The sequence below is a fragment of the Manacus candei genome, unplaced genomic scaffold (assembly GCF_025592945.1).
Source record: "Manacus candei isolate 608988 ecotype Guabito, Panama unplaced genomic scaffold, ASM2559294v1 h1tg000035l, whole genome shotgun sequence".
Lineage (NCBI taxonomy): Eukaryota > Metazoa > Chordata > Aves > Passeriformes > Pipridae > Manacus > Manacus candei.
This window is the reverse complement of record NW_026138083.1, coordinates 9,168,267-9,196,214: the sequence shown is the minus strand read 5'-3', so window position 1 is coordinate 9,196,214 and position 27,948 is coordinate 9,168,267. Positions and strand designations below refer to the sequence as shown.

The window sequence follows — 27,948 nt, the reverse complement described above, 5'->3', positions numbered from 1 at the left end:
TGTAGGGCAAGCTCAGCCAGCCTGCTGGTGGCCGTGACGGACCTTGCATGGGGGTAGGGTGGCCCAGAAGTGGAGCGCAGCAGGGTAAGCAGCCAGCTGATGGCAACACAGGCAATTTGGCAGCGGTGGGAGCCTTGATAAGCACGGACAGAAGGAAAAGGTCTTTTCTTCCACCTCCTCCATGTCCTGCTGGGTACATGGGGATGTTGTGAAAATGTTGCCTCTGATACATGGATGAAAAGGAACTGAGAAACAGCCCATAACGAGGGGAGAAGGGAGCAAAGACAGGTGTGTTGCAGCCAATCACGTCCGTGCTTTGAAAGGCTAAATCCCCACCTCTGAGTTACAGGTGTGCCTCCTCCCCAAAATGCAGGCAATGAGACTTTCCTCAGGCTGCTGCCAGGGCTGAGTGGTGGATTGTGTGTGCACTTCTGGCCAGTTAGGAGGAGATATACATAATTGCCAAGTATCCTCCATTTTGGGGTGATGGATTTGCAGGGGCAGGCAGCATAGACAGGTTAAATGAATGAGGAAACCTGTGGTTGCTACACTGCCAGGCTGTGAGAAGTGCTTCATTTCTAGCTCAACTTAATGTGGGTGAAGTAAAAGGTTTGGAGGGTGAGCGCAGCCACAGCTGGCCATTCACACCACCTGCTTAGTTCTGTAGCATCGCCAGCCAAGCTTACTGCAAGTGTGTTTTCAGCCCTAATTTGGCACAGGGGATCCCTTTCCATGTCCCACTCTGCATGCCCTAGAGACATCCCTATTAATTCCTCCGCACAGATTTCTGTCTTAAGGCATTTGCCTTTGATTAAAACCAGAAGAGCAGTCACAGTTTAAGTGGAGTTTAAGAGCAAACCATGTGCCAATGCACAGGGCGCTCACATCTGGAGTGTCGCAGATTTAATCAAACTGCTGGGAAGTGCCGCACGCAGACAGCTGTCACAGCAGCCTGGAGCCCATCTCCTAATTAATTCCTAGCCAACACAGGGCAAACAAATGGCCATCAAGGTGCTACACCTACAACCTCGAATGAAGGTATGACTGGTGGTTGGTGAGCAAGGACAGCTCACCCCATGTATCTCCAGGAGCTATAGGTAATGTAGCCTGTGGAAAGCCCTGTTCCTGCTCCTAGGGAGGAGACTATCACCTGTCCCAGAGGTGTAAACCCTTATGTATGTATGGGAACAGGAGGGACAGAGCGTTCAGGAAGAAACCCAAGTGGACTAGGCACAACAGCTGCAGCTCTGATTTCTGGCTACTCCTTCAGCTGGTGCTTTTTGCTTTCACTCCTTTTGCTTCCTCCACACTTATTGCTTTCTAGTACCATTTACCTGCCCAACTCACACCCCTGTGGGCAACCCCCTCTTGTCCTATACAGGATGTGTGAGCTGGGACACAGCCCTCCCTGGAGATGCTCTTCCTGGTGGTACCCAGGGCCCTGCACCTGCCATAGGTCTTGGGCAAACTCCATTTGCTTCCACAGCCTTCCGCAAAATCTGGGCAATGGCAAAACAGGTCAGGTCCAGACTCGGTTCTCCTTGGTGCTCATTCACAGCTCATTAAAGCTAATCGAAATGACTACCAAAGCTGAGTCTATATGGGTGCTTGGAATCTCTGGGCACAAGGCACAGCTAGGCTGGGAATATCCAACTGTGAGAAGCCCCAAACTAGCCGATGGACTGTCCACTCCAATTAGCCCCACAAAGGAGCTATTATTCCTCCACACTATGCTTGTCTGATTACTTTATCTTATTATTTTTTTGATCATTCCTCCAAAATGTGCTAATTAAACAGAAATCATCAAGTCAATTACTGAAACACTCATTAAAGCAGAAAAGAAAAGAAAATATCAGCAGAAGAAAAACGTCTGGGAGGCTCCCAAGCACACACAATAGCTGCCACATTCATTAAATCAGCATCTCCCAAAAGAGGGGTAGACATTGTCCCACTCTGCTCCGTGCCCTGGAAATGAAACTTCCCAAAAGATGGAGTCAGATTTCCTTTCCTTTCTTATTTCTTTTCTCTTTTCTTTTTTTTTCTTTTTTTTTCTTTTTTTTTCTTTTTTTTTCTTTTTTTTCTTTTTTTTTTTCTTTTTTCCTTTCCTTTCCTTTCCTTTCCTTTCCTTTCCTTTCCTTTCCTTTCCTTTCCTTTCCTTTCCTTTCCTTTCCTTTCCTTTCCTTTCCTTTCCTTTCCTTTCCTTTCCTTTCCTTTCCTTTCCTTTCCTTTCCTTTCCTTTCCTTTCCTTTCCTTTCCTTTCCTTTCCTTTCCTTTCCACAGGATTTTATCACCACATCAGGTTTCTTTTACATTTGAGAGAGCAGAAAATTTTTTGGTCCCATGAGAGTACCTATCTAGATATAGAGGTGTGGGGGATCTTACTGTGCTTTAGCCTGGAGGATGTCAGCAGTGATGGGCATCTGCCCTGTGCACTATATGGAATGGGCAGAGGGAAAGGAAGGGACTTGCCCATGTCCAGGCAGCAGGACAGGGGCAGAGCAGGGAGCCAAATTTTGCTGGATCCTAGTGCAGGCAACTTATCAAGGTTCCACGGGTATTGCTGCTTCTCTGCACTCACTTTGGATGTAACATCGTAAAATACCCCAGTCTGTGGCAGACACACCTTTTGCTTCCACAGGAAAACCTGATATAGCTGGTCCTCAGATATTCACTAATGTGCTGGGGAATAGGGCATACCTCACCACTCCAAGAGCCCCAGCTACAGCCTGTGACTGCAAGGGGTGTTGGAAAAGCTCAGGGCCAACTAGGTTTGCTTAGAAGTCACTGGTCCCAGGTGGTAAAGGAGTGATGGGAAAGTGCCTGGGCTGCAAATGGTCCCTGTGAGAACTGGTTGCTCCTCTGATGACTTGAAGGCTGATTTTTTTCCCTGCCTCACCTCTCCCCCACCACACAGCCTTCTTTGTCCCCCAGACACCTCTGCCCACCCAGCCTCCAAATCACCCTTCTCTTTCTCTAAGTGTCCATCCAGTGTTCATTGTCACAACATCTGAACCAATGTGTATTTTCTTCTTTCTGCTGCCTCCCACAGCTTTGCCAGCTCCAAGCCCAGGAGCACAGTGAGCCCCCAGGAAGCACCTTCTCTGTGTTCACACCCAGCAACTTACCAAGCAGAAGCCTCCCAGAACAAATGATTCCCTTCCCTGCCCTGGCCTGCAGCAAGCTGGAAGTGAGACACAGGAAAATCCAGGAAAACATGTAAAACAGTGATTTCAATGTTTCTAATATATCTCCATTGGGAATAAAGAAAGGGAGATTACAGTTTATTCTGACCCCAGAGTGGTAGAGTGTCCAGCTCAGCTCTGGGTGAAGGTGTTGCCCAGCCTTCGTGTTTCCAAACCAGTTCAGCCATGCCTAATTGTAGGCACTATGCTATGAGACCTAACAGAAGTACTTCGTCTTTAATTAATTTCCAAGTTTGCTCTCTGAGTGCTGTGCCATATGGTATTGATTTTTCAGCTTGGTATGACAGCACTTGCCATGAAAGAAACTAACCTAATTAAAGTGAAGGACACCACACACACAGGCGGCTACTCTCACTCTTCCCTTTAATACCACTTTCCAGATCAACTCTCCTGAAGTGCTGAAACGTGGCACCTCTGCTTGCAGGTGAATTCAAAGGTTTCGGCTGTGCAAAGAGGTCCAGCACTGGCCTGGTACCTTAGGCATTCCCAGATATCTCCACTCTGCAGCTGAGCAGAGAGACTTTGAAGCATGGTTTCCCAACCTGAAGCAACGTCTCCATTTCTTTTCAGACAGAGCAGATAATTCATTAGTGAATTTCAGTCTCCTCCTTCCCCCCATTAACAACTGGACTCCTAAGAGACATAAATTAGGGTCTTCTAGCTGAAGACTGACATTTGGCTGTTTCACAGATCCCACCCGACATCATACAAGCAAATGACCCTTTACTAAAGCTATCTTGCCCCAAACAGACCACCTAAAGGACCTTCCCTTTCCTCCTGTCCCTTCTCCTCCCCTCCCGTCCCCTCCCTCCCTCCCTTCCCCTTCCTCCTCTCCCTCTTCTCCTTCATTGGAAGCACCTAGTTGTAAAACTTGTAAAATTTTCTTTTGGGACTAACTTTTCCTATAATAAAGGACAGATTTTAGCACAAAGGACTCTCCAGCTTTTCTACCAGCTCTTGGGCTTTGCTTTGACATGATTCTTCCAAGGAATAGTCAAGGTGGGCCTTGATGCCAAAAAGGAATATATTGTCCAAAATTAACAGATTGAATGTTGCTGACAACGAAGAGTTGTTTAAGCACCTCAGATATGACTTATATTATTGGTATTGTCACACTCTGGGAAAAAAGATAAAGAAAAATATTAAGAGGAAGAAATAAACTTCTCTTTTGTGGGATTATTGTCTTCAGTCTTCCCTTCTGTCTTGAGCTTTCGCTGGATTTTGAAGGTGGAATAAGGTATTTTCTTTCTATTTGGAAATGGCAGTGAAGGGCCTTATTTCCTGTTTCTCAGTACCTAGAAAGTTTCCAGTTTCTCTAGGGAAAAGAGGCTTGGTCATCAGTTTCCTTCAGCATTCCCTCTGCTCACATTCCTGTGCAGTTCCTGCAGTGCTCTGCCAGCCAAAGCCCTCCAAGGACTCCTGAGAGGTGATCGTGTGGCAGTGGCAGCAGAAGCCCTGGGGAATACTCTTTCTGCTCTTGTCACCCTGCACAGCCCAGGGCAGGAAACCTCTGTGCCAGTCCTATTTTGGGGGCCATCCCAGCACCATAATTGTCTGGAGCACACACAAGCAGGTTACCTGCATGTCCACTCCTGGCTGGGAGCCCATGATCCATCCTTCCCTCTCTTTTTAAGTGACCCCACCTTGTTCATTTAGCTCACAAGGGGAGATGTAACAAAGAGCCCCATGGCCCTGCACGGTGGCTGAGTGTTCATTTGTTCGGCAAACAGACGGTCCGGCTGGGGGAAGCCCTGAGAACACCAGCGTGAGCTGTGTGGCAGGCTGTGGGGCAGCCATCCCCAGGGGCAACCTGAGAAAAGAGGCAATTAGCCAGCCCCTCACCAGCACAGCAGGAGAGGTTCAAGGGGAAAGAAAAGCTGAGCCTTGGTGGTAATGATATTTTTCCACATGGCTAAATGCATTGATCTGCGACAAACAATACCAGGCTGTGCCGCTGGCTGTGGTGCAGAGGAGGAGGGACAGGAGAGCTTCCCCATGCAAGATGCTCGAGGCAGAAGTTTCCCAGGTTGCCTGCAAGAAGCTGAACATGTGTGGAGGATGAGTCCCTAAGGATGTGTCTCCAGCCCCTTCTGAAACCACAGACCAGTCTTGCCCAACGACAGGCTTCCCAGCGGGTGCCAGGAGCTTCTCCTTAAAGGCAAGTGCAATGCAGGTGAGCCTCATCCACAATCCTATCCTGCATTTTATGAACATCCTGCAGAACAGACAAGCAGAGTACAGAGCACTCAAGTGAAGCTTCATAACAGAGCTACCCCGGGGTAAACTACCTATTCATGAAGGACAAAACAGTGACAATTAAATCTTCTCCTGTCTCTGATGCCCTAACTCATCATGTTAGTTGCCTTTACCCATTCCCTGTGGGGCTGTGACAGTGGACTGATCCATGCTTGTAGAGCACCTGAGGTAAGATAGCATTTGTGTAACAGTCCGACCAATGCCTGGGTTGGGGCATGTCTCCTAGGGCAATTCCACTAGGAAAAGCCCAAGCCATAAAGGATAAACCCTGTCAGACCTGGACCTCTGCTTTGCTTGGAGCATTTCCTCCCTACTTCCCTGCTTCTGAAAATAGCCGGGTGACTACATATAAATACCACTATTCCGAGAGAAGTGGTGGGATGTCCCAGGCACATCATATACCCTATGGACTGGGCATCATGAGTGTTTGAGAAGAAACATAGGAGTGTGTTATTAGTGTCTTGTCATCAAGTGGACAAAGTGGTTTAGGAGAGCACAGGGCAAGGCACACATCCTGTCCGAAGAGCTTAACTTCTAAGCTTTAATCAGAAGAATTAGGGCTTTACTTCGGCTCCAATTTAATCAGAAAGAATAGTGGAGATGGTCGCGTCATTTTGTAGGCAGGGTGCTATCTGCTTGGGGCATTCCCTACTGCCTCACGCTGGCCAGGCAGCACCCCCGGCTGACCAGGGTCTGGCTGCTGGTGACAGGCACTGTCCCAAGGGCCACAGTTAACCTCTGAGTGCCTCAGGCAGGATGAAAGCCTTGGTGCTACCCAGGCTGCTCTTGCCCTCCTGTTGGAGGTTTAGCTCTAGGTGGGCCCTCATGGGGCTGGCCGAGGTCTCAGTTACCTGAATACACGCATCTGATGGCAGCTCCAGCAGGTCTCCTACATCTCTGCTCACTCAGCACTCTCCTTTGGGCTGGAGCCACCAGGGAACAGTCCTCAATGGTCGTTGCATTGCCAGCTGGACTGTAGCCTAGGACCTGGTTTAGCCCAGCTTCCACCACGCGTGCAGTAGCCTGGCTGTGCCATGGGTGTAGCACAGTCAAACCAGATCTCTCAGCAGTAATAGTGAGCATAAAGGAAGGAGATTTGTTCCATTCCTGGTGGACCTCCCCACTCGTGACACAGTGGTTGCAAATCCCTTGGCAGGCCAGGACCTATGTACGCACAGGGAAAGGTCCTAGGGCTAAATCCAGGACAGCATTGCTCTTTTCCCCCAACTCAGCACCTGCCTCGCCTACCATATCATCATGGGATCACTTTTCCTTCATTTTTAACTGCAAAATCAAGGCAAAGAACACCGAACTGCAACGAGTTAAAGCAAACCACACTGTCATTCTGATGAGAGCTGTAATGGTCAGAGGGCTTTGGTCACTCAGCTTTTTCCACCCTTTTTTTGACACTCTCTTCTGTTCTCTTTTGCTGAGAAGCAAGCACATCCGTCATTGCAAAGCCGGACCCCAGCTGCCCTGGGCACTGTGCCACCCCTCCACTCTCCTTTCTGGTCAGAGCAAATTCCTGACCACAGCAGCAGGCAAATATCAGGCACACATAATGGATGTGACCCATCCCAGCTCCTCTCATTCCTTGCTGCACTTCCAGCTCACAGAAGTGGCTTGGATCTTCCTGAGCAAAATCTAATCAGGTCTATGTAAAAAATAAAAAGAGAGGGAAAGTAAAGCCCTGTCTATATTTTTAAATAATACCAAAAAGCTGTAAGTATGTGGTTGGCCTGTTTGTTCTTACTGCCTGGGATCAGCCTGATTATTCAGGGATTCATTTTTATTTCTGAGTTTTATTTTTTTCTCATTCAACAGCTGCACATTAATAAAAACTCCATTTATTGAAGGATTTGGCTGGGATTGCTATAATAAAATAGAAGGATTTGTGCCGGGCACTAAAAGAACTCTCTGCAAAAAGTAGTGTTTTTCCAGTGATTAGGAGCACCAGAACATATTGTTTTGCTGTGTAGCACCGTCACTGCCAAGGGTGGTGACAGATGTCTTGTGTTAATGTTGAATGATTAAATGCCATTTCTGAAGCCACTCCCTATCTGTGTAGCACAGGGCTACTTCACCCACACAATCTGCCTTCAATCTGTTCCCTTGCTGAGAGCATCCCGCCTTGCTGACTGTCAAGGAGCCCCCCACCACAACCCAGGTTTCACACTGTGCCACAGGGCCAGCCTACGTCCAGCCAGTGTCCAGACATCAGCCTTTCAGTCACCCTGTCAGGAACACACAGACCATCACTGCAGCTCAGAGGTGGAGAATGCAGCCAGTGGAAACAGAGACAAGCTCTAGGGCTTCTCATCCTGCCATGGTGTTCCTCACCCACACCGGTAGTGAGGGTGGGTTTGGTGGGAAACATGAGGCCAGCCCAAGTTGCCACTATTTCTAGCTCTAGCCAGTGCTCTGCTGAAAGAGGCAATATGTTCCTTTACACTTGCCTCTATCTATAGGCCACTGCTTGTGTCAGCAGGGACCTCCTTAATTTCATTTTTGACCATTGCCTTTGAGCAAGGCAAAGAGCATCCCACCCGTGGGTGACTATGTAGCCATGTCCAGCTGCACCAGAACCTCCACAAATCCTCTAGCACTGGCTTACTTGCTTTCCAGTGTCCTCAATCCAGTGTCCTCAACCCATCTTCTTTTATTCCCTTACTCTCACAGACCACGATAGCCCACAAACTGCACCCCACTCTGCCCAAAATCAGCTAGGCAAGTCAACTCTGGGAAAAAAAGAGCCTCTGCCCAGGAGGAGACAATGGGCAGACTGGCAGTGAGGTGGAAATGGTGGCCCATTGCTGTCCACCTGAAATTTAACAAATAGCAATGTTCCTCTTCTAAAAGCCTACTGTGGCCTCAGCAAACCCACACAGAGATACCCTGAGAGAAGCAAGCACACGCACACACACACACAGAGATCCTTGATCAGAACATCTGTATCCTCGGGAAGTACATTGTCTTCACAAAACCATTATCTGTTTGGCATCTGTTGCAATGACCTACTCGAGAGACAAGTTGCGCACACCACTTCCAACCCATGTGCACATACGCAGCATCTGAGTCCCAGTACAGCACAGAGGACAAATAAGGTTGTTTCCCCAAATAAAGCTGATGTGGTAGGGGGAAGGGGGGAGCTGGCTGAGGAAAATCTGAGTGCTCACATGCATTCACACATGTTGCTACAAGCCCTGTCGAGGAGGAAACATGGTAGGGGGCACTCTGACAAGCTGGGAGGTGAATAAAGATATTACAGAGGGGGATGGCCCTATAGGAAGACAAGGCAAGCCACGGTGATGTTACTGTACATGCTCATGCCACCCACAAACAGCACTCTTCTGCCCTCCTCTGTTACCTCTCTTCACCCCTCTCCATTCATTATGTGGATTTGGGGGTGATGTTCCCCGCTTTTCCCAGGACCGAGTGACATCATCCCCCAGGCTGCAGTGACCTGGCTGCACAAGGCAGCTTTTCTGCAAAGCGTGAGGAAGCAGGAGGGCAAGGTGGTGTCAAACAGCAAAAGGCCTAAATTGACTTATTTCTACCACCTCTCCTTTAAAAAAATATGAAACCCTGCTGTCATTCACTAATCCATCAGCCTGACAGGTCAAGTAAAAGCAGGTTGCCCACTCGCTTTCACTTCTCCCCAACTTAATCTCTGTGCTAAATTACAAGTTGATAATGGGTTCCCATTAATTATTGATTTTCCAGATAATACTTGTTAAAGTAGAATTAACGCTATTGTTTCTGAACAAATACTGCCCAAATACTGTGTTTAGCGGGCTTGTAATCAGCTTTACCCACTTCTCCTCTAATCTGATTGAAACAGATTTCCTACCAAATCTTTTTTATCATTTCGTTGATATTAAAAGGTCACATATTTATGCCTGCCCAAAAGTTTAATTTAAGTTACTGCAATTGATCACCATTATGTGTTCATGCTGAAACAGCAGAGTACTTTAATTTACACTGGGAATGAAGAAGCAGAGAGAAACACCAAGGAAGTACTCTCTGTGGCATTCAGCGAGTGATGTTAGGCATTGTACATTTTAGCTTATTTTTCCAAGCCCTATATTATGATTCTGTTCACCATAATGCCTTTTGACCTGCTGCATTTACTCCATCATAATTATCCTTTAATACTCTTATAAATGAACTTTTAGCTTATCTTCTGTTAATTCTCAGAACAAGCAAAGCACACACGTAACAAACAAAGCCATCTAAATAAAGTGTTTAACCCTTGTGGTGGCTTTCCCTGATAATTCAAATGTGGGCTGTGCGTTTAAGAGGTAGGGGCTTAATTACACTTTCTTTCATGAGGTACAGAATGTGTGATGGCATTTCAGCCCCTCTTCAAGCCAAGCACTGTTGAATAATTTTCTGAAAAGAAAAAGCAATGAAATTTAAAGCAAATCAAAACTAGCTGTAGAGTATCACAGACCGGTCTGGGATTTCTCCAGTGCTGGGCAGCCATCCAAGCTGAATGGCACACAGGACCTGAGGTGAGCTAGTCAGAAAGGGAAGGTGGAGGCGACTTGTCTCAACACAAACAGCCCACAGTACTAAACACTATAACATCTTCCACCTTGTTTCTCCTCCACAGCTGCGCTCAAGCCACGATGGGAGATGGGTATACACCACCTTGCTCCATTTACTGTGTTGCAGAGTTTGGCCCATAATCACATCTCAGCAATGGTCTCAATGAAGGTTTTTATAAATACAAACATTTCAGCAATACAATATTAGGGGAGCACACTTGTTTGCAGCCGTAGCTGAGTGCAGGTGAGACCCTGCAGACCGGACCGGAGACGTCATCTGCCAGCAGAGTCCTCCTTGTCTTTCATAACCCAGGAGAGATGAGAGCCTCCAATACTCCCAGCACCTTGGACACCTTCCACTGACTAGGCATGTCAGACTCTGTCAGACCCTCACACACTCTTCTGGAGATGGCAAAACTGCAACCAGTCTCTGCTGTGACCTGATTTCCCTGATCCACCTTGTGACGAGTGCAAGACAGCTGGCGCTGGTCAGCGCCTGCATCTGGAGGTGGAGAACAGGCACCTGGACACCCACCACCCACAGAGCCCTGCTGCCCATTCATTTCTGAATGTCCCAGATGGGGACAAGATCAGTAAGGCATCTGTGGCACAATCAGGGGTCACCTTGGCAGGAGATGTCTGCTGTTCTTGTGATGCAATCACAGCTCCTCTTGCTGTGGTTACTCTAGTCTCCGTGCTACAGTTGTTTATTATTAGCATGACAAGCAAAGCAAGAGAAGGTCTCTTTCCTGGAGAGTTTGCTAAACCTGGATATACAAGGGCAGAGAAATGAAGCATTATTTTCCCCAAAGGAGCTGAGACACATAGGTTAAAGACCAGATCCAATACAGGCTTTAGCAGTTGGGGCTCAGACTTTAGATGTCTACATGCAACCCTGCAAACCTCAAACATCTTTTAAGGAGCTGGTCAATGGTCAGCTCATGCAGCTGCATATTTTCCTAGAACACATAGCAAACAGGTCCAGCAGGCCGAGGAAGGAACGGAGATGGGTGGATCCTTCAACCACTAGGCCACAGTCCTAAAATGACTCCACATGCAGCAGGGATTTCTGCTTCAGTGTTTCCTTCCCCACACACATCCTGCATCTGCCTGTTCTTAAGACATACTGCTTTCGTTTTCCATCAGTTCATCAGAGAGTATCTCACCTCACTAATTCAGAGGCAGCTAGAGAACAAATCATCAGAAAATTCTTAAGATCCTTTTTCATAGACTTGGTAAACTCTTCAACTTGCCAGAGAAACTCAGATTTTCATGGAAATTTGGTGATATTCAGTGAAAAGCTACTAGCATGCATAATGAGAAAATACCTAATTCTCCCAAAGAAGGTTTTATGCCCGTAAGTGCATCTACAATAACCTGGAAGGGTTAGATTATAGCTAGTAATGTCACGCAGACCTCTAGAGGAGATTAACTTAGGAGTTTTGTTATTAAAGGTGTACTATTCATGCGCCTGGCTCCACTGCAGTGATAGACACTAAACAGTACTAAAAAAGGTTAACAGCCCTCAGTGGCTCTAAGAGACAACTTCTCCCATTGGTGCACATTCCAATAAAAAAAATCTTGACAAATGACAAATTAAACAGCCATCCTATTTGGTCCCTGGCCCATCTTATTTGCTCTCTAATATTATTTGCCCTCACAAAATCCTGTTACAGTCTTTTCCCCAGTTTAGACAGCAAGATGATGATTATTTCCAAGTCATGGGGCTGGATCCTCAGCTGCTGTGGACTGACCCAGCTTTGTCAGCTAATGGGACTATGTTGACTTACATCAGCTGAGAACCTATTTGCTCCCCTGCTTCATGTGGAATGGACTCAAAAAGATTATCAGTTAGCTTTAAGACTATCATGTTTTTATTGTAAAGAAATCACTCTAAAAGCATTTTTCCCTATCCAGTTTTTAAGAATCCAATCCTCTGCTATAGCTTAAGGACAAACAATTTCACTATTACCACCAGCAGAGCCTAGGCCAACTTGAGAAAATTTTATTTATTTCCTGATAACATAATCCATATTCCACTGAATTGCCATATGAAATATACTCCTGTGTAATACCAAAGTGTTAATGGCACAGAGTAAAACCACAAGCTGGTTTGAGATGCAGAGATTTCGAAGGAAAAGATATGAAATCACATAATGCAGCTCCATAATCATTTGACAATAAATCATCCTTTTATCCGATTATTATTTCAGTTGCATGTCTTTAATAAAATGCAGCAGTTACCCATTCCCCAAAGCATTTGGACCACAGTTATGATCAAAGAGCAGTGGTCTGTAGCAGGAAAGCTGTGCCCTGGTCCTCTTCTACCCCATACACAGCCTGAGCTCCTCAAATCTTAGGACCAAAAACGGGATGAGATCTACGATCACATGCATAATTGCTTTAAACTGCAGTAGCTCCAAGGAAATCATCACACCAATGGCTACCAACTAGCAGGTAGGAATTCGCAAGGACAGGTACCGAAATATGAAGACAGCTCTGAAATAGACTGTGACTAACAGAGTCAAAGAAAGTAAGAAGGAAGTCCCTATGTTTACCAAGAGCACATATCTCCTGTTCATTAGCTGGCTTTCCTACAACATGCTAATTGTTAAGATGTGATTCACAGTTCAGAATAATTTTCTTTTAGCCAATAAAATTCTGCAGTTTCAAACAAGGAGAGAAGCAGTGGTCACATCTTTTGGTGAAAGCTGCACGTTACTACCAGCTCCCTACCTTTCCAAGGAGGAAAAGTAGATGACTCAACGTGTAAAGAATTTGAGAGAGCTAACACAGCATCAGAGAAGTCCTGCTTTTTATGGTTTCAGAAAAGACAAATGATCCTTTTCCATAGATTGCAAGTTGGCTCAAAGAATGTAAGCATGCTGATAAAATAATACTACAGCTAAATTACAGCTAAAACAATACTACAGCTACTAATACCACAGGAATTTTATTTCATTCTGGTTTAAATAGAAATGAGTGTTATACAATATTGGCAGTGCCCATATTGAACAGTTTTCAATCTATTTAACTGCTAAATCCTCATATCAACACCAGCCTTTCCTCAGCCCAGCAGAATTTAGTTAATCACCGAGCTGCAAAGAAACATTGCATTCAGTAACTGAGTTTTCATCACATTTGCAAAGGATTAATACATGAACACTAAATAGCACAGGGTCAGGTCAGATGTGCAAGCAAATTTAAACACCTGCAGAAATACATTACTACTTTCAAAAATGCTACAGCCTTTTGTCTGCATCTTCACGGAAAAGATGGTGACTGATCCTCTGGGATGATGCCTAAAATAGCTGAAGAAAAGGTTGAATAAAATGCCATGGTTAGAATACATTCTTTCTCAGAAGCAAGATGAATTTGGATAAAAAAGAAGGGACGTATTTTTAAACATAGATTCCCTGAAGTTATTTACAGCAGCCAAAAAAATGGGCTGTTCCTAACTGTGCCAACTATGAATTTGGCTGTTCATACATGGTGTCATGTGTACATGAGGTACAGTAATATTATTCACCCTCAGAAAAGACATTATCAGAAACTGGGACATAAAGATATGAGGCAGAGAGATGCTTTTCTCTCTCTCTCTCTCTCTTTTTTTTTTTCTGTTGTGTGTGGCCATTGGCAACTAACTGACAGAGATGTAGAAGGGGATTTACCACAGGTAACTCACCTAATAAGTGTGCAAGAAAATACATGTTGAATTTCTGGAGGAGAAGGTTAGGAAAGACACAACTTTTGCCCTCAAAATTTCTGTAATTGGAAAGGAAGAGTCCTTGCATTTTGCCTTCCAAATAGTCTAGTGAAAAAAAAATAACCCTGCAAAAGCAGCACAGGAGTCATACTGCCTTGGTCATCTCTTGCTGGCCTCACTCAGCAAGGTACTGTCTGTTTGGGAAAACACCAAGTAACCTGGAATGTCTTGGTGCTGACTAGTTACATGGACCCATGACATGACTTCACGTGTCCCACTCCACCCAATTGCCACTGAAAGCTGCAAGCAGAGGAGGCTCACAGCACCTGAGAAAATCAGATACCATATATCTGCACAGCAATGCCTCTGGGTTGCTTATGTCCTTTTCTTATAATAAACAGGCAATGATGAGCGCAGCAATGTTAACTGAGCAGAGTTACATGTCGGAGAACAAGCCACCAGAGCCAGGTTGGACAGGAACAAAGTGGCTGACACAGTGCAAATACACAAAGGTTAATGAAAGTCATGCACTATGTAAAATAACTCAAGAGGAAATTCTTGTTAAAAAAGTATTTTTCAAAGTCTTTACAGTTGTTGAAGGTATTTTCAGAGCATTAGGTTTTCTTTCTTCACCCTGATGAACTGCTTGAAGTTAAAGATGTAGGTGCAACAGAGCATCTAGCACAGCAGGCTCTGAGATTTCCCAGAAAAAAAGCAAGTGTCCATGTAGAACATTCACATCACCTGACCACAACTTGCTTTTCTATATTCGAGGTGAGGTTGCCCCAGTGCAGAGCAGAGCAGGACAATCCCCTCCCTTGACCAGCTGGCAATGCTTTGCCTGATGCCCCCCCCGACACAGTTGGCCCTCCCAGCTGCCAGGGCACTGCTGACTCGTGTTCAACTTGCTATCGACCAGGACCCCCAGGTCCCTTTCCAAGGCACTGCTTTCCAGCAACTCATTCCCCAGTCTGTACATACAGCCCGGGTTGCCCCATCCCAGGTGCAGAATCCAGCACTTCCCCTTGTTGAACTTCATGTGGTTGGTGATTGCCTGGTCCTCTAATTTGCCCAAGTCTCTCTGCAGGGCCTCCCTGCCTTCAAGGGAGTCAACAGCTCCTCCCAGTTTTGTGTCACCTGCAGACTTGCACAGGATTCCTTCCAGTCCTGTGTCCAAGTAAATTATGATGATGTTGAAGAGCACAGGGCTCGAGATGAATCCCTGTGGAACCCCACCAGTGACAGGTCTCCAGTCTGATGTTACCCCATTCACTATTACCCTCTGTGCTTGACCCATCAGCCAATTGCTCACCCACCACATGATGTGTTTATCCAGCTGTGGGCTGGACATTTTGTCCAGAAGGATACTGTGAGACAGTATCAAAAGCTTTACTGAAATCCAAAAAGATGGTGTCCACTGGCTTCCCTGGATCAACTAGGTGGGTTACCTTGTCATAAAAGGAAATTAAGTTTGATAAGCAGGACTTTCCTCTCATGAAGCCGTGCTAGCTGTGACCAATGACTGCATTGTCTTTCAGGTGTTTTTAAATACCTCCCAGAATAATTTTCTCCATAACTTTACCAGGCACTGAAGTGAGACTGACAGGCCTGTAGTTTCCAGGGTCTTCCTTCTTGCCCTTCTTGAAAATCAGGACATCGTTTGCCAGCTTACAGTCAGCTGGGACCTCTCTGGATTTGCAAGGCCACTCAAAAATCGTCAAGAGAGCTTTTGCAATGATATCAGACAGCTCTTTGAGGATTCTTGGATCAATAGTTTTGTAGGGATCCAGCTGGAGCAGCAGATCCCACGCAATTTCATGGTTGACTGGGAGTTGATCATTATTGCAGTCATGGTCCTCCAGCTCAGAGCACTGAGACCCCCTTGGTCCATCATCTGTGTTGAAGATAGAGGTAAAGAAAGTGTTAAACACCTCTGCCTTGTCTCTGTCCCTGTTTGTGAGGTGACCATCCCCATCCTGTAACAGGCTGATGATATTTTTATACTGCCTCTTGCCCTTAATATATTTGAAAAAACTCCTTTGTTGTTCCCTACATTTTCCTGGCCAGCTTCAACTCCAGTTGAGCTTTGGTTGCACAATCTTTCTCCCTACAGTGACAAGCAGCATCTCCATATTCCTCTCATGCCACTTGACCTTGCTTCCACTGGGGATACACCTTCCTTTTTGCCTTATTTCCAAGAGAAGATCCCTGCTCAAGCCAAGCTGGCCTTCTGCCTCGCCTGCTTGACTTCTGACATTTGGGAATTGCCTGTTCCTGTGCCCTAAGGAGGTGATGTTTAAAAAGTGACCAGCACTGAGGGACCATAGCATCTGCAGAAACATTTTTCCAGGGGACCTTACTTACTAATTCCCCGAGCAGCCTGAATTCTGTTCTCCTCATGTCTGGAGTTGAGGTTTTGCTGGCACTCTCCCTCTTGTTGGCAGAGATTTTAAACTTGATCACTTTGTGGTCACTGTGGCCAAGGCAGCCGCCAATCTCCACTTCGCTCAAGAGATCCCCTCTGTTGACAAGCAGCAGATCAAGGAGGGCATTTTTCTGAATGAGCTCCCTTAGGACCTGTTCCATGAAGTTGTCATCCAGGTTTTCTAGGAATCTTCTGGCCCAGGTTGTACCAGCTGTGTGGTGGTCCCAGTTAATTCTGGCAAATTGAAGTCCCTCATAAGGACAAGGGCAGTTGACTAAGTGTCCCTTAGTTCCTCAAAGAATAACTCTCGGCATCATCATCCTGGCTGGGAGGTCTATAGCAGACTCCCATGACAACATTTGTTTGCCTCTTGGTTCTCACCCAGAGTCTCTCAACTGTGCCACCGCCAACTGTGAGCTCCACACATTCTAAGCCTTCTATTACATATAGTGCCACCCCTCTACCTCTTGTGCCCTGCTTGTCCCTTCTGAAGAGCCTGTAAGCATCCAACAGGGCACTCCAGTTACGGGACTCATCCCACCACTTTCACTTAATGCCAGCGATGTCAAATCTCTGAGGCTGGGCCAAGGCTTGGAGCTCCTCTTATTTGTTTCTCATGCTGCAGGAACTGGTGTAGAAACATTTCAGGTGTGGTACATTATAGCCAAAACCTCTTGAGGCAGACTGAATGGTCCCATTAGTGCTGGTTTTCTCAAGTTTTGGCTTGCCATCCCATCCTCATCATTGGCAAGCCTAGTTTTGTACCTTCCTCCCTTCCAAGCTAGTTTAAAGCTCTGTCAATGAGCCCTGCTAGCTCCTGTTCTAGAACTCTTTTCCCCTCTGAGATAGGTGCATCCTGTCAGGTGTCAGTAGGCCAGGTGTTGAGTAGATCATCCCATGGTCAAAACCCCCAAATTTTTCCCATTACGCCAGCCTCAGAGCCACTCATTAATCTGATGGATCTGCCTATTCCTATCAATCCTCTTCCTCATTACCAGAAGAACTAAGGAAATCACTGCCTGTGCTCCTGATTCCTCTACCAATTGTCCCAGGGCCCTGAAGTCTTTTTTGATTGCCCTCAGACTTCTCTTTGTTATTTTGTCACTGCCAGTTTGAACAACCAATAGTGAGTAGTAGTCCAAGGGCTTTACCAGACAGGAGATTTTTCAGTAACATCCCTTATCTGAGCCCCTGGGAGACAGCAGACTTCCCTGTGAGTTGGGTCCAGTCTGCATGTTGGGCCCTCCATTCCCCTTAGAAGGGAATCTCCTAGTACAACTATCCTTCTTTTCCCCTTAGCAGAGGAGATCTTGATGTGGGGTACAGGCGGTGTTGTTTTAGGAGGGCCCACTATCCCAGAAGTACTTTTGCCCACCTACTCAGTTGTCTGGCCCTCTAGTTTCAGAGCCTCATACCTGTCAAATTTTGAGAAGAAGGAGGAATCTTCCTTCCAGTACGTGCAGTGACCCACTTCCAGTCTTCATCTTTAACGGACCGTTGAGCAACAGTCCTTTGAGTAATTACCCTGCAGGGTTCTGAGCCCACCTGCTTCTCCATTACAACGGAGGTTCAAGAATCTCAAAAGTCTTGAGACTGTAGCATCTCTGAAAATAATCAGTCCCTCTCTTGCTCATTCGCCTGAATACTATGAAGCCCGTTCACTTCTTCCCGTAGCTTCTTCACTTGGCAGTGACACAGCTCCTCAACCATGGCACATCTAATCTATATTCTCCTTCTGCTGACTAGGCAGCAGTGATCTGCAGTTTGGGTTTTTGAACTGGAGAACTAAAGGTGGTGTGAATGCTGAGAAGGATTGTCCATTCAGTTAGACTGTTTTCCTTCCAACATGACTCTCCACCAGCTGCAGCAAATTCAGACCAGAATAAAACTAATGTCATTAAATCAGTCAGGCTCTGGCATTTCTTTGGCTGCTAAAATCCCAACATGAGATTTCTCCAGAAATGAAAGAGCAGTTCAGTTACAGGATTGGGGTCACATCTCCAAGCACAGAGCATGTGCACCAGGAATGGCAGTACAAGACGACAGCTGTCATATATTTTCTTTCACAACTCATGCCACCATTACACTAGCATCAACCCAGAGAATTAGAAACACATGGAGGCAATATCCTGGGGAACCATTCTTTTCCTCCTAGGGACTCCATCCATTGCCTGTTCTCTTCGAGGAAAAGGCTCAAACTTCCTGCTTGTGGGGAGAAAAGTGTTTGTCCAAATTACCTTTTTTATTCATGGGCCTTCCTTAACAGTAATTATAAGAAAAACAGATCCTGTGGGAGCAATGTAACTAATTCATGCGTGGATGTGCAAACGGGCAATTTGCAAACTAATTGCCCCCGCACAATACACTGTGCAGACAGGTTGTCCAAACACTGTCTCTGCGTACTTTTTGTAGTGGCGGCTGCCTGGTAAGAGGCGGTTGAAATGCTTTCTGGACAGACAATGGGCTTGCTCAAGTGTGCAACTATTTTGGAGGGAAGCTATCCCGCCCACCCTGGGTGGCTAAGGTTTGTTCTGCCTGCGTCCAGCTGCCGTGCTGTGCCAGGAAAATACTGGGGCCATGTGCGGAACAAAACAGTTTTGCCTTATTGCCTCTGCCGGCTCAGGAGGACGCAGAGACTATCAGCAGCATATGGGCCTCAGGGGATTTCAGCCATTTAACAAACATTATATGCTCCATAACAAAACAACAAAATATCAGTACTTAGATCAGCCAAATAACTAAATTAAATTCCCTAGACGGTGAGGACTGGTATGCTAATTGGCTTGCCTTGTGGATTTTTCTATGCAGCTCCCCAAGAAACAGATTGGCCCATTTTTCAGGCAACTGATTGTTAATTGGAGAAATGAATAGCAGGCTGGAGGGGCTGATCACTTCGCTTGGTAAATGCAAACTCCCGTTATTCATGAGAACAAGTCAGAGGTGACGTGGTTTTCATGGGAGGTGGGCAAGCGGCTGGTGCCAGGTCAACTCCTTTCTTTCTTTCTCTTTACTCTAGGAACACAAGGGAAAATACAGCACCTGATTCCCCCATCCCTCTGGGATGCTGTGCTCTTCAAACAGCTGAACTGCCCTCAAGGAGGGCTTCCCCCGCTGACTGCAGGTCAGTGGGTATGTTTATTGAGCAGACTTCTGCCAATCTCCTGCTCTGGCTCCATGGTCCCTAACACAAGCAACCTCTACTGGCTCTGGGAAAGTCCTCAGTTTTCCCGTGCTTTGCTTCTCTGGTAGCTCTGATGGGCCAGACAGAAGGACTTGAGGGGCAGAAGTAGTCTGGTGCAGCCAGGTCAGCAGGACACAGCTCCAAAGCTTCTCCCTTTATTGTCCCAGCTCCTGCATTCTCATTAGGCCACATAGCCACTGCTCCTTCTCCTTCCCAGTCACTGACCAGTGTCCTCACTGGTCCTCACTATCTCAGCTTCCCAGATTAGTCAGAGGAACACAACTTCACAAGCAAAGGTGAAGCTTTGGGTCTTATCTGCTCTTTGATCCTGAAGACTCAGCCCTCAAGCCCACATAAGCAAGGATGAAGGCTGTTACCTTGTTTCCCACCCCACTCTCTCCAATGCCTGGCTTTGATTACAAATTTTGTGTAAATGCTGATTCCTCCCTGTTCTCACAAATTTTGCTGTAAGCCAAGCTCTCATTATCTCTCCAGGGCTGAGTAGCCCTCTTCAGACCAGCTCTGTGGTTGCATACAGGACACTTGCCTACTCCTCTGGGCAAGCTTCCTTGCAACTGCTTTCTGCACAGAGACCCAACACACAGACTGCCTGGAAATTATGGCCCAATTATTCACTAAAGACAATACTAAGAAAATTTCAGAAATAGGTCCCTTTAGGGCATTTCAACTACTATTCTACAACTGGTGAAATTTTCAGTTTGTTAGCTGAAACAAAAAATAGCTTTTGTAAATTCACAGAGATATGCAACTAAAATATTTTAACCTGTTAAAACATCACCTTTCCAGTCACATTTTTGTACAATGAAGAAACAGGTGCTAGTAACTCTTCAGGCCATATTTAATTTTATAAGTGGGCATCTTGAGTTACACCATAGCAGGGGCTTGGCAGCCAGCTGTATTTCCCTATTTCCATTTCTACAGATATCAAGCAAAAGAATATTATCAATATTAAGAAAAGACAGACACTGAAAGTTTTCTGTTCTTTGTAATAACTTTAAATTGCTTCTGACATGCTTTATATGATAGTCATTGAAAATATCATAAGACTCACACAGAAAATTCATCATGAAGATAAACAGTGTGAAAACAAGTAATCATGTGAAGAGGCAAATCATTGTCGAAGTCACACAACTACTGTCTGTAGTCACAGTCTAACTAGCAGCTGAATATTAAGAGCATCTTTCAGGGGTCGATACTATCTAGATCATCTTAACCACCTAAAGACAGGATGGAATGTACCCTGGCTCAAGCTGGAGGGCAGTGCTGCTTTCCAGAGGAACCTGGACAGGCTGGAGAGGTGGGCTGACAGGGTCTAGCAAAGGCACATGCTAAGTCCTGTCCCAGGACAGCGCCATGGAAAAGCCCCTGGGGGCCAAACTGACTAGGATCAGCAGCATCCTCTTGCAGGAAAGAAGGCCAACCATGCCCTGGGCTGAGTTAGCAAAAGGAGAGTCAGCAGGAGAGGGAACAGTCCCTACCGCTCCATTCAACACTTTTTTGTTCAACTTGGAGACAGAGAGGCAAAGAGGAGAACTTATTGCTATCTGCAGCTACCTGAAGAAGACAAGATGGAGACTGGCTTTTTCCAGAGATCCCAGTGACAGCACAAGAAGTGGTGGACACAAATTGGAACACGGCAACTTCCTACTAGGTATCATGCAACGCATTTCACCTTCAGTCCTGGGACAGGGCCCCAGGAGCCTCCATCCTTGGAGATACTGAACACTCAGCTGGACAACACTTTGAGCGATTCAATCAAACTTCAAATTTGGCCCTGGTTTGAGCATGGGAACCTCAAGAGGTCAGTTTGAAGCTAATTTATCCTAGGTTTCAAATATCATGCTCAAAAAGTTTTTTCAAATCAGAGCATTTTTACCAAAAGCTGGTTTTTTGAACCTTAATGTCATACATCAGACAGTAATAGCTTTTAAAAGCCCTATAGAAAAGGCTGGGATCAATCTTCTACAGAGGAAGCAGAATGACAGTGTGAGAAATTACTTTCTTCTCCCTCAGAATGTTCACAATTGATTCCAAGACTATGACAAAAGCCTGTTAAAGGCATGGGTTGTCTATTCCACCAGACAAACCTCTGCCACTTGACAACCACTTTACCAAACAAAAAATATACATATTTGAATAAACATTCTGCCCACAAACCTACTGGTAAAATATGTATTTTTGACTCTCTGGAAATGCATCCCTAACATGACACACAAGGAACAATTTCTGAAATTGTGAACAGTTAAAAATGGTAGCAATTTGTTTTCACTTTACTTATCCTCCCCACCTATTTTTTTCTCCAAAACAAGCTTCTTGGAAGAATTACGGATAATATTCAACACAGTGCTATGTGACAGCCCACAGATGGATACATTTCTAACGAATTTGGAGAAGTTAACAACACAATGATAGCAGACATGAAAAAAAATCTGGCGAGTTCTCCTTAATTAGATTACACTCTGCACACCCTTCTATACGAATGAGGACACAGCAGTGGAAACCGCCCAACAGCATTGTTAATACAACTGAGGGGGTCTGTAGCAGGGGACATCTGTTTTAAAGCCTTGATCCAAATCTGCCCCTAGAGGCAAATCAGCCAGGCTTTGGACGTCAGTTTAAAACATTAAAAGCAAAATTCGTACTTGCTGGAAGCAGGTGCAGTTCCATTAAACTCACCACATTTCACCGGCACCCGGGATTTCAAATAGTTCCAACAGTCTGCAAGCATGGCACAAGTGCAAGGAGAAATAAAACCTTTCATTATAGAACGCTCAAACATCAGCAAGGTGTAGTAATGCTGTTTCTCAGCCAGAAAGGTCTCAATAAAGTGACCAAAGTGCAAAGCACACTCAGCCCCTACTCACTGCCCTACAAATCAAGGGCTTGCAAATTTTGCTATGTTTTCTCCCTCATGCTTAATTTTCTTGCATACAGACATGCTGGTGGATATATCCCCTTGAAGAAGAGTAATAAAAACAATTTTACTTCTTTTTTCTGAAAGCAGAAACAATTCATGTTTTATTCCAATAATCCATGGTACATGCCAAATATGGAGGAGGCAGAGGGGGAAAGTCTGGCAATGATCCTCCCATACATCATTTCAGACAATAGGCACACCTCAGTATAAATAAATAACTGCTAAGCCATCCTCATTCATGTTTCTAATTAGTGTAATCTATTTAACAAACAGACACATAATATAGGTCAATTATGTAGGTCATGATAAATTTGTGAAGAACTTCAGCCTGTAGGGCACCAAAAAGACCACGTTGAGGCAGCATTTCCAAAGTTACAGTTCATTTCTGCACAAGGCTTGTGAGCAGCAGTGAGGAACCAGCAGAGACCTGCTCAGTTTTTCTGGTTTGTCCAACTACAGCCACAATCACTAACAAAAACACCAGTGACACCCCCTGGGAGACATCCTCTTTGATACAAGCACAGAACTGCCCCTCCAAAATTATTGAACTCAGTTACTACTGGCCAAAATCGCCAGAAACATGTCAAAGACGTTTAATTTCTATGAGTTTGTCGAAAACTGGTGAGTATCCAGAGGGGAGATGGAGAAATATTTTATTTAGGCTTCCTCCATAGGAAAGGAAATGACAGCTCAGTATCACTCTAGTATGCTTGACCATAGCCCTCTGCACTAGGCACAGATGCAGCTCTAGAGAAGCCACAGTACGTGCCTAGTCCTGCCTTGCTAGAAATTTTGGGAAGGAATGATGAAGAACCACAGCGGAGGGCATCGGAGAGCAGCAGGTGCCATGTGGGGTTTCAGAAAAGTGGCAGGAATGGATCTAGCTATCCTGCTCAGGGATATGGGGAGGATCTGGAGATCACCACAGCAAACCCTACAGGGGCGTGATTTGCAACAAGGAAACAAATTTAATGTTCAGGGTTCAATGACCATCACACTTTTCTGCTAAAGGTCAGCACTAATATAATCTGGTCTTTAAGAAGAAGGGAGCAAATGGATCTTGGATGGAAATTTAAGCTATAGCTGCTGTTACTTTTCCTTAGTATTTCCACATATTTTTCTTCTTCAGACAATCCCAACTCAGTTTGCCATGGAACAGGACTTCTGGCTTCCTATTCTGCTGTTAGCAGAGGAACTCCAGAATTGTTCAATGTAATATCTCAGGGAGTTACCTGAGGTGATCTTTGTACCTTAAACTTGCAGTATTATTAACAGCATTACTAATTAAGTGGCTGGGGAGCGCCTGGGACCCAGGACACAGCCTGAAATGCAGAGCAACAGCAGTTGGAAGGCTGGTGTGTGAGCACCCGTGCGCCAGCTTCAGTGGCAGCAGCCACAAGCTGGGAACAGATTCCTCACCCCTTTGAATTTCACAAACTTGCGCTGCTGCCTGGAAGAACCAGTCCCCAGGCAGGGAAGGGGTGGGAGCACCAAGGCAAACACGCCCTGCATAAGGAGCTTTAATTAACAGTGCAGCTCTCAGAGGGCAGGTTTTCCACACTGCACATGTGCAATCGGGTCCACATGCAGCAGCCCAAACTCTACTGCTGGGTACATGTCAGCTGATTGAACACCCACGTGCCTCTGAGGATGGGAGGAGATGAACCAGTCAGTGTCATTTACCATATGTTACTACCTGGCCTGCACAAAACAACATGCTGATTACGTGCAGTTTGTGGGCACGCTGTGCCAAAAATAATGGCCTTGTACTTCTATCTACAACATAATCTTGTTACTGTTCATAATAGTCATGACCGAATTGGTGAAATAGCCTTTTAATTATACAGATTCTCCTATTTGTGCAATTTGTATTTGATGCCTGTTTATTAATTCTCATTCATATATCCAACACAATTGTTCTTATAACACTGGAGTGACAGAGATCATTTCCCAAATGGTTCCCAAACTGGTTCCCAATGACCTGCATTCTAGCCCATGTATGATATATATAATACACCAAGCTATGAATCTAAATGTGCACATATAAATAATATGTATAACAGATAGACATCATAATTGAAAATTTGTTACAAATCTCAGACCATATGGCTTAATTCTAAGAATGACCACAGTACTGCGTGTGACAAAGTCTCAGAAACAAATCTAAAACTTTTTAAGCCACCTACACTCCATCCCAGGTCCCCAGCTGGAGAACTGTTCCCGCGAACACAAAAAAGGAAAAAAAAAAACAACCCAGCATTACATTCCCATTTCTTTGTAATCTCTAGTCCTAACCGCAGGACTGTTTATGAACATATATGCAAGATATTTCAACTAAGAGAAATAAATACTGTACTATTTTGCCCTGACCCTGGGGAAATGGTGTTCTTGGCAATATACTGCTCTCTGCTGGCCTGACCTGCTTTTCCACAAGGGCCTCACTTCCTGACATCTTCTGTCTTCCCTAGTGAAAAGGGAAAAGACCACCTTGTTTTGCCGACTTAGCAATCGGTGACAGAAGCATCTTTAATTTAGGCTTGAAAAACATTACATTGCTAAGGAAAACAATACTGACATCACCTAAATCTTTTGCCTTGAAGAAAAAATGCAAGTAGTCCTTTCAGAAGTATTCCTATTTTCTTGCAACCTGAAAGAAGAAACAGGCTATTCATGTAGCAGGCCCTCCCTAGTAAGGAGCTCAGACAAGCTTGAGCTTGTAACAAGTCTATTTCTAAATGTAACCAACTCAAGTCCTGTTCTAAGTTTCCAGAAACTTGCTCCTAGGCGGGAGTTTTCACAGCAGCCCAAAATCCCAGGGACAACCACAGGATTTGAGATGGGGCTCCCTGGTCTTTTACTGGACAGCTCCAGACCTGAGTAGCTCCATGGCCCAAAACCTGTAGTATCTTTATTCCCTACTCCCATTTTTCTGTTGTTTTACCAAAAAGGGATCACTCAGGTCAAAGCTAACTGGAAACCAGCTTATTTGCATTGATTGTACCTTCACACTGACACTAGTTATCACTGAGCTACAGCTGGCACAGCAACACCCATAAAAACCACAAATTTTTAATCTGTCAGCATCTCCTATTTTGGGTCAGAACAAGGTGATGCCATGCTGCAGACCCACCAAGACTAGAAACCCAGCTTCGAGGGTCATCCTCCCCTCAGCCCCAGGGATAAAGGGTATTTACCCAGCAGTCAGGCTGTATCTTTCCTGAGGTTCTCCTGTCTATCTTCTTCCTGTTGGGTTTGCAGCTCTTGAGATGCTGTGACTGACAGGAATGCTGCCACATTTTGGGACTATCGCCATAGTCCCAGTGGTGCGATTTTGGGATTATCACCTACAGGAATTACCAGAGCATTCTCAGCTGTTTGGGTTTTTTCTCAAACTGCCAGCAAACAGGTTTTTGTGGTAAAACCACACTGTTAGGGTCTTGCTTACAAACCACGATAGAAACTTAACACACAGTCTGTTGCAATCACAATGCAGAGGAGATGCAAATCTTAAAAAACTTTAATTCTTTACATCTTAATCTTTCTTTGCAAGATCCTCCCATTAACAGCACGATTTCTTTAAAAAATAATTATACAACATTAAAACAAATTAGAAAAATAGTCGGAAAGATCAGTTTCATTTACCTGGGTTAAACAGACAGGGAGTTTGTTTTGAACAGTAACCATCATTTGAAATTCCTCAGTTCCTGCTACTCACAGGGCTGGGGAAAAAAAACCCACAAAATTAATTTACTTTCCAAACACTGCTATAAGGGAGTCATTTGCTGGAATAAATGACACCCTGGGAGACCTTTGCACTTATTCCCCAGCGGGGTCTTTCATCACAGACACCTGCACACACATGGAGCTGCGGGGGCAATGGTGGGACTTGTTGGGAGGGTGTGAGCCTCTTGCACGCAACCAAGAGCATCATGGCTTAGATTTCTGCCCTGCATCTGATTTCCAAATCAGTCTCCATCTCTTCATGCCTTGCGTTTGCTATAGTGCTCTCACACATAGAATCATTAAGGTTGGAAAAGACCTACAAGATCATCAAGTCCAATCTTTGACTGAATACCACCATGACCACTAAACCATATCACGAAGGGCCAGGTCTGCTCATTTTTTGAATACTTCCAGAGATGGTTACTTCACCACTTCCCTGGAAGACCTTTTCCAATGCTTTATTACTCCTTCAGTGAAGACACTTTTCCTAATCCAAGCTGAACCTCACCTGGTGCAACTAGAGGCCATTTCCCCTTGTCCTATCACCTGTTCCGGACATGCCTATCTCGTATTGGCCTTTTTAGCCACCAACGCGCTTGCAACAAACGTGGGTAGAGCCCTTCCCACACCTTCCCAAATCTTCGTTTGCGAAGCCTAGCCATGATGATGATGATGATCACCTGTTGCCTGGGAAAAGCGACCAAACCACACCTCACCACAACCTCCTTTCATGTAGTTGTAGGGTGTCGCTCACAAACTGCCTCTACACACTCTTCCAGATGGGCTGGAGCAGAAAGCTGCTGCTGCAGGAGTAATTTTAGCTGGTGAAAGATAAAATTATCTAGATGGCAGAAGAGCCATTAAGGAAGCTACTCAAGCATAAAAACTGTTAAAGGAACACGACGTATGGGGAAAGGCGTGGAGCCTCCTTTGCTCACATCTACCCACACTTCCCACAGCAGAGCTGGCCCAAACTTGTAGGTCAAGAGCTCCTGGCAGGCTCTCACCAGGGCCCAGAGTGTGCCTGGCAGCCCTGCCAGCCATCTCCTGGTGGCATTATCCCTGGGCCACGGGGCCATCCCTCTGCTCGCACAAGCCCTGGCCTGCCCCACCTCCCCTCAGCCTGGGGACTGCTCCTCTTGTCCACAAAAACTGGATTCCTTACCCAGTGTGCAACAAACCAATAATCAGAGACCAAACTCAACCAAACTCAAGAGAGACACTGCTTATTTATTTCATAGTTGTACAAGTTTGGATGCTCGGTGGTATTCCACAAATCAAGGACACCCTTCCAGAATTTCCACGCCATTCTTTATACACAGAAATTTAGTGTTAGTAGCCTCTCAAGTACAGCTCCTCTATTAGTATTGATTAGTAATTATCATACAAATTATGTAATCCTATCTAACTTCTACACATGCTCAGGGGAAGGGTCTTTGCTGGGGGAGGACCTTTTTCACCTGTAGGCATGATTTTTAGTATTATAATGAAGATAGTTCAGCTATAGGATACATGGACCTCGAGTCTTTTGCCGAGTTGACAATATATACATCAACATCTTCATTTACTTTGTCCTTAGAGCTTGTTAGCTCCAGGGTGTCCTTGACTGAGGGATGCTAACTACCACCTGTTCTACTGACATACAGCAGCTTCTTGATTTACATCATGCTTTAGAGCTCGTGTCTGGATGTATATCATCCCTAGAGCTTGTTTGTTTCTGTCTGTTCCACTGATTAAGTCTCATTTCTTGCTAATACGAAAAGATCGAACATCAAATAACACCCTGACTTACGGTAATTTTGACATATTCCACATTTTTCAACACTGTTCCTCATACCTCTCTGATTTTGCGGCCTTTTGCTCCTCCTTTAGCCACATTTTCCGGGAGCACCCACCCCTGGGGGTCTCCCCCGCTGCGAGACCGGCCTCCCCTCACGGAGTGCGGGGCCCACCCCGCGCCTGCGCG

General features: G+C 45.4%; 1 long non-coding RNA gene across 2 annotated transcripts; it reads right to left on the bottom strand.

Moving 5' to 3' along the window:
* Window positions 1-1,999: 1,999 nt before the first annotated feature.
* On the bottom strand, window positions 2,000-27,942 carry LOC127473440 (uncharacterized). 2 transcript variants are annotated; one of them, XR_007905448.1, is made up of 4 exons: window positions 27,820-27,942; window positions 25,454-25,603; window positions 19,865-19,956; window positions 18,258-18,338 (listed from the first exon to the last, which is right to left on the bottom strand). It is a non-coding gene; the product is annotated as an uncharacterized LOC127473440 (long non-coding RNA). The 2 variants fall into 2 exon arrangements; XR_007905449.1 differs by lacking the exons at window positions 18,258-18,338; window positions 19,865-19,956 and adding an exon at window positions 2,000-3,836.
* Window positions 27,943-27,948: the final 6 nt, after the last annotated feature.